This window comes from Megascapheus bottae, chromosome 18, assembly GCF_031878675.1.
Source record: "Megascapheus bottae isolate mThoBot1 chromosome 18, mThoBot2.hap1, whole genome shotgun sequence".
Classification (NCBI taxonomy): Eukaryota; Metazoa; Chordata; class Mammalia; order Rodentia; family Geomyidae; genus Megascapheus; species Megascapheus bottae.
The window spans coordinates 40,299,746-40,312,062 of NC_143526.1; the positions used below are offsets into that span (position 1 = coordinate 40,299,746).

The 12,317-nt window shown below is 54.5% G+C and overlaps 1 long non-coding RNA gene and 3 other non-coding genes across 6 annotated transcripts; all 4 read left to right on the forward strand.

The window, feature by feature from the left end:
• Positions 1-79: 79 nt before the first annotated feature.
• LOC150050586 (uncharacterized) lies at positions 80-1,680 on the forward strand. Of its 3 annotated transcripts, none has more exons than XR_016538678.1 (4): positions 80-424; positions 872-936; positions 1,177-1,241; positions 1,532-1,680. It is a non-coding gene; the product is annotated as an uncharacterized LOC150050586 (long non-coding RNA). The 3 variants fall into 3 exon arrangements; XR_016538679.1 differs by having other exon boundaries at positions 80-305; XR_016538677.1 differs by lacking the exon at positions 80-424 and having other exon boundaries at positions 438-936.
• Positions 148-235, forward strand: LOC150050587 (small nucleolar SNORD12/SNORD106). The gene has a single exon (XR_016538762.1). It is a non-coding gene; the product is annotated as a small nucleolar SNORD12/SNORD106 (small nucleolar RNA).
• LOC150050588 (small nucleolar SNORD12/SNORD106) lies at positions 711-800 on the forward strand. The gene has a single exon (XR_016538761.1). It is a non-coding gene; the product is annotated as a small nucleolar SNORD12/SNORD106 (small nucleolar RNA).
• Positions 1,005-1,096, forward strand: LOC150050589 (small nucleolar SNORD12/SNORD106). Its single transcript, XR_016538760.1, has one exon. It is a non-coding gene; the product is annotated as a small nucleolar SNORD12/SNORD106 (small nucleolar RNA).
• Positions 1,681-12,317: the final 10,637 nt, after the last annotated feature.

The window sequence follows — 12,317 nt, forward strand, 5'->3', positions numbered from 1 at the left end:
GAGTGGAGGCCGCTTCTGTCCTTTGCAGCCCCTGGTCTTTCGTGCGCAGTCGCGTCCGGGGCCTGTCGTGCAGCGCCCCCCTGCAGGAGCCCCCGGGCCGGGCTGGGGCCCCGCGCCCGGGCGCGGGCCTGGCCGACCTCGGCGGGTGCTGGTGGCGATGACTTCCCTTTTTTCCCCATCGGATCGACCGTGCCGATCTGTGTCTGCGTCTGCCAGTTTGTTCCGATGCACCAGCCCTCGAGCCTGGCCGGGCCCTGGCTCCCGCGCGGGAAGATGGCGGCCCATCCACGCCCTTTGTGCTGTAGGTGAGCGCGGTCCGGCGACGCGGGATGGCTGCGGGGCCCCGGGAGGCCGCGCCTCGGCACGCCCGCGGCTTCCTGACCTCCGCGGCGAGCCTGCCTCTGCCCAGTGCGCTCTGCCCTAGGTAACAGACTTTTCCTTCTGCTATGGTTTGCGATAGGAGACGCTGGGAATGGAACCTTGCGCCATGTGCCTTCGAGGCACGTGCCCTTCGGTCAGTCTGCCCCACAGCTCGGTACCAGCGAGGTTCATCCCCTCGTGTGCTGCCTTGGACGTCTAAATGACCAAGGTAGACGTTTCTGGAAAAGTGGGTAGTTTACGATGACTCTCGTGGTAATAGAACAGACTTGAACAGAAAATCTGTCCATCCTGCTAGGACAGACACAGGGGAGCTTGCGGGTGGACTTACTGCTGGCACTCATGATGACTGAATTTTTTCCCCGACAGATCGGCCATGTTGATCTAACGATCTTAAGCCAGTTTTTGTCTGATATGCCAGCTTGATCAGAGGCTTTGCCCCTTCCTCTCTTGGCCATGTAACTGATAGGAGTTTCTTTCTGCAACTGTCCAGGCTTGCTGATGACAACCTGACGAGATGAGTGTCGTGGCTTGGATTGCAGGCATGCGGGAGTGAAGGTGAGTGCTTGCCGCGTGACCTGGGTGCCTTTGATCCATTCTCCCCTACAATCTGCCTCAACCCAGTGGCTGGTGCAGCTGATGACCTCACTTTTTTCCCCATCAGATCGACCCTGTTGATCCAAGCAAACTATAAGCCAGTTTTGTCTGATGCATCAGTCACAGTAGTGTCATGAGCTGGTTCTTTGTGCTTCGCTGTTCGGCATTTGACTAATTTGGCCTTGTGTTCACTTCCTACAGTTGCAGCGCCCTGGGTACCATCAGTGTTGTGTGGACTTTGCCCTGTCCTACAGCAGACAGATGAGGTATACTTCCTACTCTACCACTCCCCAGCAGCTTCGGTTCTTAGAGCCATAGTATCAGGCCAACTTTAGTCAGTTCTGCTTAACTGAAGGCCTGACCATTGTCCCTGTGTTTAAGGCTCATAAGCCCTACCACTAAGATGCAGCACCACTTCTGGTGGTGGGCTGGTGTGGAAATAAGGGTCTCCTGATTATCTTCACCTACAAAAGCCTGTTACACAGGTAGAGGATGTGTCTTCATACAGGGTTGCCCTTATTGGCAGAATGAAACAGATTCATCTATTTTCCCTTAGGTGTTTCTCAGCTAAGAAGATTTCTATGAAGAAATCAGCTGTTTTGAGCTAATTGCACACAAGTGTGTGCTTTCAACGTGAAGATCTCAAACTGCTGGTGTTAGAATTCAAGTACTCTATATACTGCCTTAGTGCTTTGCCACTGGAAATAAAAATGGAATTGTGGTAACTGCCTGTGTGTATAGTTCTTTACTCATTCCAGGGTAGTGTTCACAGCTCCGGCAGGTTTTGAGCTTCTGTTTTTGAGCTAGTGCTCTACTACTTGAGCCACAGTGCCACTTCCAGCCTTTTCTGTTGATGTGGTAATGAGGAATCCAACCCAGAGCTTTATGCATACTATGCTCTGCCACTAGGCCACATGCATACCTCTGCACAATACCAGGCAAGACAGTTGAGCAATAGGGCAGCAACATCATCCCCCCCCCTCTCTGCACTGGAACAAGTGGTGGCATGGAAGGAATGCCTGGAGCCCAGAGGACATGAGGGGGGTATGGGTCCGAAGTTTAGGGCTCTACCAGTTAAGCATACTTGATAGTGCAGCCATCGACCACCATGCACAGTGAAGGTCAGCCTGCGGCCCATTTCACAGGCGGGCAAGCTGAGGTCAATTCTGCCCCACCAATTCAAAAGCAGTTTTCCCTGACAGTGATTGGTCCCTTATCAAGGGCCAGTGGCCAGCACCAGAGTCAGAAGGCAAAGAATCCCAGGCTCTCTGACTGTTGGGGTGGGGCTGGTTCCTTTGGTTGCCTCAGCTGTACTGCCCCTTGAGCTCCTGGGTCCCTTCCCGCATTCCACCACCTGCCCAGGAACAGCCTCCCAGCCTTTCCCATTGATTAGGAGTAGCCAGCTTTCTGGCCAGGGCCGGCTCCCTCCTGCATCTCCCAGAGGGCCAGTTGAACTGCCTACCCTGTCCACTAGGCTGAGTCACACTCTAGGAAATGACAAGCCCCTCTTTTTGGTGGGGGGGGTCAGGGGAAGAGGTGTTAATGGGGCTTGAACTCTGCGCCTGGGTGCTGTATTGTCCCTGGGCTCTTCAGCTCAAGGCTACTGCCCTACACCTTGAGCCACAGCTCCTCTCCCGTTTTCTAGTGATTAATTGGAGGTAAGAGTCATGGTCTTTAGTGCCTGAGCTGGCTTTGAACCTTGATCTCAGCATCCTGAGAAGATTACAGCCGAGAGCCACCGTGCCCTGCTTTTTTTTTTTTTTTTTCTTTTTTTTTTTGGTTGGCTTTCGGACTTGAGCCCTGGGCCCTGGGTATTTTCCCTGAGCTCTTCAGCTTAAGGCTAGTGCTCTAACACTTGAGTCACAGTGCCATCTCTGGTTTTCTGGTGGTTAATTGGAGATAAGAGACTCGTGGACTTCAGTACCTGAGTTGTCTTTCAATCTTGATCCTCAACTCTACAGCCTCCTGAGTAGCTAGGATGACGTGTGAGCCATCGTGCCTGGCTCCTCTTACAGTACTGATGATTGAACTCGATGGTTGAAGTTGCACTTGCCCTACCACTTGAGCCATACCTCCAGCTCTGCTTTTTGCAGGTTACTTTGCCTTTTGTTGATTGTGGAGTGGGGCTTGAACTCAGGGCCCGGGTACTGTCCCTGAGCTTTTTCACTCAAAGCTATTCCTCTACTAATTTGAGTCACAGATCCACTTGGGTTTTGGGGGGGATTATCTGGAGAGAAGAGTCTCACAGGAATACCTGCCTGGGCTGGCTTCAAACCATGGTCCTCAGATCTCAGTCTTCTAAGTGAGGATCTCAGATGTGAACCACTGGCACCCAGCTTTTTGCTGGTTACTTCAGAGATGGATTTGCACAGATTTCTTCCCCAGCTGGCCTCCCATCCCAACCCTCTAGAGCTCAGCCTCCAAGAAGTTAGGTATGAGCCAGCAGGAGCTCATGGTCAGAGCCTGACTCACCTAGACACACTGAAAGCCACAGAGGATCTTTGCAGAGCTGGTGACTTTGAGGTGGGCTCCTTTTGTTTAACCACAGGTGGCCTCCAGGGCATTGTTTTTAATGTGGAAAAAGTAGAAAAGTTGATTCTCTCCTTTAGATCCACTTAAAATAATTACATTTTTTTTTCTTTCTCCCTCTCTCCTCTTAGTCCTCCCTAATTACAGCAATGTAGCCTGAGCCACTGGCCCCAAGTGAGAATCAATGTAATGGTTATTACTGGAAAAGCTGGCTGATTGGCAGAACTTGGGTGAAATTAAAGTACTCGCTCTAGCCCGATGTGGTGGCTCAACGTCTGTAATTCTTACTCAGGAGCCTGAGATCTGAGGATAGAGGTTCAAAGGGAAAGTGGGGCTGTGGTTCAGGGGTAGGGTGGTAGCCTTGAGCTGTGGAGCTCAGGGACAGTGCGTAGGCCAAGAGTTCAAGCCCCATAACAAAACAAACAAACAAAAAAACTTCTTGATATTTTCCTAAGCAAGTCACTTTGTCTGGTGTCAAATTCCCCACAAGGACAGCTCTTTTTTTTTTTTTTTTCCAGTCCTGGGCTTGAACTCAGGGCCTGAGCACTGTCCTTAGATTTTCTCAAGGCTAGAGCTCTACCACTTGAGCCACAGCACCATTTCTGGCTTTTTCTATGTATATGTGGTACCAAGGAATTGAACCTGGGTCTTTGTGCATGCTTGGCAGGCACCCTACCACTAGGCCAAACTCCCGGCCCCTAGCATGGACTGTCAAAGCTGTCAATAATCAGTCCATTCAGTGTCATTTATTTGCCTATTATATAGACATTTATTAAGTGCCTACTGCATAGCAGATAGTATGGGAAGCCTTGGGGCTACAGCAAAGGAAAAAAATAGATGGAAATCTGTGCCCTTGGCTGGGGAATGCAGCTGTGGTAGAACACTTAGACACATCTGCTCTCCTACTGAATGGACAGTCCAGTGGGAGGAAAAAGGCAATGAGCAAACAAACATGTTCCAGGCAGGGCTCAAGTGGTAGAGCGTTTGTCTAGCAAGTTCATGGTCCAGGAAGTCCCTCTCACCACCGAAAAGCAAGATAAGACAGCTGGGCCCTGGTGACTCATGCCTGTAATCCTAGCCACTCAGGAACTGAGATCTGAGGTTTAAGGGCTTTAAACCAGCCCTGGCCGGTGAGGAGCCAGCACCAGGAACTCTTACGTTTTTGCCCCTTCCAGACTTCACAGGGAAGGAGGGGCGCTCCCCCCACACAGCCTCAGAGGGTCCCCAGAGTTCTGGAAGTGTGTGGGAAGGTGTAGCTTCCACAGACCTGACAGGGAGCAGGGTCCTAAGGCGGATGGGAAGGCTCTCACTGGCTTGGCCCGGAACTGGTTGGCTGTGGCCAGCAGGGGGCAGCATCTCCACATGGTCACTGCACTGCGGAGGACAGGGATGCTGCAGCCGCCAGGGGGCGGCATTCTCACAGGTCGCCTCACTGCCAGGGGACCCAGGGGTGCTGTGGCCACCAGGGGGCAGCATCCTCACACAGCCACTGCTCTGCCATGCGGTGTCTCTCCAGCAGGGAGTGCTGTTTGCTGCCGCCGCCACTGTACTGTGACCAACTTGGGCTGTTTCATGCAGAATTTCCGGAAAGAAGAGCTTCCTTTTAGACAAACTCGCTTTCTTATGTAACGCCCATGTGTTCTTGAGTCTGAATGGTCTTTTGGTTTCTGGATTCCAGAGTCTGTAAGCCAGGCCACCCCTGCCTTTCTGGCCAGGTTCCCATGTCCTGCTGAATAAAACAATTTATTCCACATCTTCGCCAGGTAGGTGCTGACCACAGGAGTAAGTGAACGAAGTGCTTGCCTCTGTGCAGTGAACTTGCCGAGCAGGGACCGTGAGAAACCCAGTGTCTGGCGTTGGATAAAGTGCCCGGTGTGGGGTCTGCCCAGCGTGGTGACACTCAGATCTGTGGCAAGCAGCAGTCTCGTCTTGCTTTGTGCAGTCTGTGTATCCACCCCAGCTCACATGGGGCTGGGTACACTCTAGGTGTGTCACCATTGCTGATGGGGGACCAGAAGGTGAGTGTGGAGACTGAGGCGCGGGAGACTGCACTGCCATGGGAGAGATGCAGATGTTGACCAAGCCAGACACTGGGTGCCCTTCGTGCCAGCTGTGTGACCCCGGGCAAGTCTCATAACCTCTCTAGACCACAGTTCCTAGTGTGAGATACAGATGGGACGAGGTCCTGTAGAGCCTGTGAGAGGCTAGGTGGACCACGAGGACAGGGGACTGGGCACAGCTTCCAGCACCTCGAGAGCTCTCCAGCCAGGTGGGCAGGCACTGCCCTATGGCCCCCACAAGCCAGATTTGGTTCCCTTCACAGCAGGTTGGAGCCAGGGTCACCCCCAGAGTCTGGCCCTGAGCTGGCTCACATCAGTCCCCATGGTCAGGGGGCCTCAGCTTGAGGGTCACACACTACTGCAATCGTAGCTAACACTTTCATGTTACCTGGTCGATGTATTTAATTTTTATTCATTCTGGTTGGTGCCAGGGCTTGAACTCGGGGCTGGGCTTGGGTCACAGGGCAATCGAAGCCAGGCCTGAGCTCACGGGGAAGGACCTTGCAGGCTCTGTCATGCCCAGGCGGCTGGTCAGCGTGGGCAGAGGCCTTGGAGGGGAGATGCCGCCTGAGGAGGAGCCAGGCTGGGCTGGGGGAGCCCCCAGGTCACAGGGGTGACCGGAGATGCTGGCGATACACTCCAGGGTCTCCTCCACCTGGTCCCCGAGGCTTGGGAGAGGCAGGCAGTTGTGCGAGTGCCATTCCACTGGGAGATGGGTCCTGGGTACAGGGCACAGGCCCCCTGGGCTCAGGGCCTGCACCTCAGTTCTCCTCCGTGCTGCCTCAACAGCAGGGGACAATGGCACACAGAAAGGGTAAGTAGCTGGCCTGGGATTGCCCAGCAAGGTCATGATCAAACACTGACCCAGACCTCACACCCCTACCCCAGCCCAAAGGTGTTTTGATCTCTTTTAAAGACCAGGAGACAAAACCAGAATCATAATAACTAGTCAAATAATAATGAACATCTAATGACAATAATATCTAATCATTGGCTTGACTTCTGTTCATCTTTTTAAAAATTATTTTTGGTGCTGGTCCTGGGGCTTCAGTCCTAGCTACTCAGGAGGCTGAGATCTGAGGATGTGGTTCAAAGCTAGCCCAGGCGGGAAGGTCTGTGAGACTCATCTCCAGTGAACCACCCAAGACCCAGAAGTAGAGCTGTGGTTCAAATAGTGGAGTGCCATCCTTGAGTGGACAAAGTTCAGGACAGCTCCCAGGCCTGGAGTTCAAGACTCTAGAGAAAGTCAGAAGCAGGCCCATCAGGTGAGCTCCAGGAAGCACGTTCCTGTGAGCAGGGGAGGCCGCTGTCTGGCTCTGCCACCTGTGTGCTGTGTGACCCAGCTGCTGTGCGGCCCCTGCCTCTGCCACCCGTGCAGCCCCCACAGTCTCCATCTATAATCGGCTCCGGAATGACCTCATCCCTCAGTGCCAGGAAGGAGTGGTCGGATGAGGGGGCCTAGCTTGGGGGCCGCAGCTGGCATTGTCACTAATGGGTCCTTTCATGGGAGCAGGGAGGGACAGGAGGGCTGGGCTTTCTCAAAGATGATGTAAAAGTTTGCAAGTCCACTTGCTGACTAGATGAGTGGGACTCCACCTTGGGGGGTCAATTCTCCAGGACTGGGGCTCCAAGTCCATCCCCATGTGTGAGTCAAAGCCACTGGCCGTCCTGGGTCCCTGATGATGTCTGTGGCCAGAGTGTCTCCACGCCACGGTGAATTCTGACAGTGAGCGCCCATCAGCTCTCATGAAGTTGTCACAGCACCATCTGCTGTCACTGCTGGGTTACATAAGAGCAGAGACATTTTTAAAGCATGCGACCACATTTAGTAATTGGATCGCCGGAGAGAAGCCAAGCTGGGGTGTTTGGCACCATGGAGAATCAGAAATGCCATGGACCTGCTCCGGGGTGGGGTGGCTCCCCAAATTCCACATGGTCTTGGCAGACAGATAAGTGCAGTCTGGCCTGGCAAACAGGCTCCGGGTGTGTGTGGGGGTCCCCTCCTGCTCCCGCTCTTCCATCTCCCCACCTAGCTTGGTACACTGTGACTCCAGGAAAATGAACTCTGTGGGCCCCCGTCTACCCCCTAACCCCTATGTCAGATGCTTGGTTAATGAGTGAAGCCCATCATCAATAGGGATGATCTGGAAGATGCATCTAGTTTGGTCATACCATGCGACAGTGCCAGGGTGGAGGTTCACAGGGTACCCGCTGTGGGTGAGCTATAAGGCTAGCTGTTAAGCCGGGTACAGTGGCTCATGCCTGTAATCCCAGCTACTTAGGAAGCTCAGATGTGAGAGCTGCTGTTCGAAGCAAATCTGGGCAAGAAAGTCCATGAGATTTTTTTTTTTGCCAGTCCTGGGACTTGAATTCAGGGCCTGGACACTGTCCTTGAGCTTCTTTTGCTCAAGTATTCTACCACTTAAGCCACAATGCCACTTCCAGCTTTTTCTGTGTATGTGGTACTGAGGAATTGAATCTAAAGTTTCATGTGTGGCTAGGCAAGCACTCTACCACCAGGGCAAATTCCCAGCCTCTATGAAACTCACATTTCCCATTAGCCACTCAAAAGCCAAATGTGGGCTGTGGCTCAAATGGTAGAACACTAGCTTTGAACAGTAAAGCTCACGTAACAGCACCCAGTCTCAAGCCCTAGTTCTGGTACACACACACACACACACACACACACACACACACACACACACACGCTCAGCGAGCTGTTTTTTGAGTATGCAGGGCCTGGCAGGCAGCATTCATTTTGGAGCAAGGGGCCAGTGTCGCGCACGTCAGGGATGACAACAGGGAGACATGGCGATCCAGCTGGCGCCTTGGCATCAGGAGGGTGTGCACGGACGCCTGGCTTGTTTCTGATGCTGTCATGATGGCTCACCCCCCCCCCCAGTTGACAGTCTCTTGCCATTAGGTATGTGAAAATAGTGACCGTGGCTGCCTCTCTCTCGGGATGCTGGGGGAAGATGGGGTGATGAGAGGAGCATCAGGACACACGTCCTTCCCTCTGCCTGGTGGGTCAGGCTCAGGTTTCCAGTCAGAGCATCCTAGACAGAGTCCACGCCCTCCTCACCCCGGGCCTTTGCTCTAGCCACGCCTGCTCTCTGGAACGCTTCTGTCCGTGCCTGCAGCATCGCCTCATTCCTGTGTAGCCTAAATGCTCCTCTTCACAGAGGCCTTTCCTGCCCACCCCAGAAACCTGACTGTCCACAGCCTTCTCGGAAGCCAAAGGCCCCACCCTGTCTGTTCTGTCCCCCACTGTGTCCCTGGCTCCCAGACCAGGGCTGGCATGCCGTCTGGGTTATTTATTGGAGAAAGTCAGAGGGAAGAAGGGAAAGAGGAAGAAAACAAAAGAAGGAAGACAGAAAGGAAGGAAGGGAGGGAGGGAGGGAGGGAGGGTAGGAAGAAAGGAGGGAGGAGGGAGAAGAAGGGTGCCCATTAATCTGGTCTGATCCCTGGCACTGCCCAGCCAGGACCCAAAGCTTGAGAAGGAAGGGCTCTGGTTGGCTGGGGGGGGGCAGGCCCCCTGTTTTCTGCTCCTATTTGCCCCTAGGTGGGGAGAGGGTAGATTGGGGCCCATTAGCACCAGGCCCCCAGAGGGCTCAAGTGGGGAGCGAGTGGGGCAGATTGTGAGGGTGGAGGATCTGCTGGCCAGGCAGCCAAGGGAGACTGTTTACAGGGCAGGTGCCGTCTCCATGACAACGGACAGCCTACCACTCCCTGCATCACCAGGGACAAAGGCTTGCACTTGGCTGGGATGGGGGGAGGACCTTGGGGGACTGGCAGGAGGGGGGCCTCCACACCCATCCTGGGGGACGAGGGTTCTCATGGCTTAAGCTTGCCTGAAAAGTCTGAAGGTGGTGTGTGTGTGTGTGTGTGTGTGTGTGGTGGGTATGAGATGGGCACGTCAGTCCATCTTGAAGAAACCAGTCACTGGCAACTTTGGGCAACAACGTCCATAGTGGAGGAGGCCGTGGGTGCAAAGGTCCGGAGGCGGGAATGCGAGCAGCTTGTAAGAGAGACAGCCCCAGCCCCGGCTCCTCTGGGCATCCTCGGCTCCCCCAGGCAGCCCTGAGCTCCTTCAGGCCACTGCGCACTGCATGTGACCAGAATCCAGATGAGATGGGGCACACTTTTTCCTTTAGGGCAAGATTTATTCATTGCTGGGGGCGCGCCAGGCTAGACTCTGCAGACTATTTCACTTTATCCTTGCAACTGCCTCCAGGCCTGGACACCCGTGTTTACACAGGCCTACAGGGTGCCAGGCTCACTCATTCTCTGTCCTTTAACTGCACCCCACTTTTCCTTTGGGGCCGGGCTCTCACCCTGTGCAGGGCATAGTAGCTCAGCCTGGCTTTTTTCCAGGTTCCAGGGGTGGGCAGCTGATCCCAGGTGGGCCAATCAGTAGAGTCCATCCTTCTGCCTATTGGATAAGAGATGAATACGCGACTTACATTGGTCCAATCAGAGAAGGTCCTGGGACTTTTGCTGCTCTGTTGGGAAAAACCCATTCTTCTTCCACTGATATCTCTGGCTATGGGAAGATTTAATCCAGTGACTATTTAGTGCAAGGGGGGAGGGGGAGAGAGAGGGGGATGGGGATAAAGGGGAGGAGGGGAGAGAGATATTAGCCCTCAAGACATCTTTAGAGGCACCTGGATCCAGCCATACCTGGACTTACTCCAAGTCTTTCCAGTTCTGTAAATGCCTAGTGCTTTTGAACCAGTATGAGGACAGCTGCGCTTGGTGTTTCCTTCAGTTCTGCACTGCAATAGCAGCTGTGGTGTGGGAACATGCCCCAAGGAGAGAGGCACTTTGCCAGGGTCCACACCCGCTCCCAAGCTGGGCCTATGCCATCCAGGCTCAGGACAGCGGCATCTATAAGAACAGTGCAACCGTCTTCATATACCACTGTTGCCCCTGCCTTGCTGTGCACCCTGGTCAGGGTGCTTCTCCAGAGCCAGCCTCAGTTTCCCCATTTGTGTTCCCCATGGTGGATGAGGTGAAGCCAGGTGTCTGGAAGCCATGTGCTCAGAGCATGGTGGGGGACGGGGACGCAGTGATGGAGAGCTGTGATTCTCGGGGCTCTTCTGAGGGGAGGCAGGGGTCCTGGGGTCCCCTCGAGGGGCTCCCACCTCCTTGCTGGCTGTGGACTCCCTGCAGATTTCCAGCTCCATCATCCATCTTCCGCCGGTTCCCCGGGGAAGTAGGCACTTAAGGAGTCACGATGGCTTCTCTTTTAATTTTCATTATGTAAATTTCCCATTTCCTGGAATGGAGCTGGCCATGTCTGGAGTCCTCTGAAAAATCGAGTCGGTGTGGGGCTTCATTTATATTAATGGGGCCTCCAGTCAGCCTCCAGAGGAGGCCACACAAGATTGGATGGTCCAGTTCCTGAGTCCAGCCATGCAGACAGAGCGCCTGCTGCCTGGAGGAGCAGAGGCCTCTCTGTGGGACCCAGATGCCAGGCCCTAGAACTCCAGGATGGCCTCAGGGAGCCACCTCCAGCCCTGCTCCTCTGTGCGGTTCCCTCCACCCTGGAAAGGGTTCACCTATGGGGCCAGTGGGATGCTGTAGAAAAGACAGAGCATGCATCTTCCACAGCTGGACAGTAAAAAGAAAGCTAATGTGCCAATGGAGGACTATTCAGCCTTTAAAAAGGGAGACGCACACACGCGCCTTGGCAAAGAGGAGTCTGGAGGGTGTTGTATGTTGAATGAACTAAAACCAGGGCCTGGAGGGAAGAGGGCGAGCTGGCAGGCACAACCTTTCTGATTCAGAAGTTCTGGAGCCGGGCATCATAGTGCATGCCTGTAATCCCAGCTAAATGACAGGCTGAGGCAGGACGGCCCACGCTACAGAGTAAGACGCAGCCGCCACCCGCAAGGGTTGGCGATGTGGCCGAGGTTGTATCGTGTTGGAGTATTTGCTACAAGTTGGTAACAAATGCCTGTAGAATTCTTGGAGCAGGCCTAGCACATAGTAGGTGCTCCACCAATGCTGGGTAGCACGAGTTTGTTTTCTGGGCCCCTCACAGTGCGTGTGCTCAGATCCTTGTTGGGGCAGTGCCCCTGGGCTGCCGTGGGGGTAAAGAAGAGTGCGGCGGCGGGCATTCACCAAATGCCTGTTCTTGGGCTTCACACCCTGTGCCTGGGGAAACCTCCAGGTTTCATGTTGCTGTTTCCTTGCTTGGAAGACCCGAACATTGGGGTCCAGGGAGGGAAAGTGGGTGTCCCAGGTCACAAAGCAGAGAGGTGGTGTGGGTCCACTGGAACTGCAGTCTGCAACTCTTGTGCTGAGTCCCAGAGTCGAGCTCCCATCTGTGGCACGGGGCCCATCACCCCACTTGTACCGGGGTTCATTCATGGGGAGTTTGGCTTTTGTGACTCCAGGCTCCGCTCCCAGCCGACTCCTGCAGTGTCAGGGAGACACCCAGAAAAGCGGGAGACACCCAGAAAAGCGTCTGCTCCCTGCAGGACCTCGCAGAGCCATCAGTCGCAGATACCCCCAGTCGGGCAGGCAGCTGGCCCTGTGTGCCCACAGCTCTCCTGATCTTGGCCGGAGGCAGCCCGGCCCCAAACAGGCCCTGAGCTCAGGCCTGGGGCATGGCACCTGCTGCTGTCCCCGGGGAGGGTGGCTGCGCAGCCGCTGACGTCAGCGCCTTCTTTGAGCCTGAGTCTTAAGTGTGCACTGGACCAGGCCTGCTGACCGTGCAGAGAGGGACGAAGACGCGTGCAGATAGCC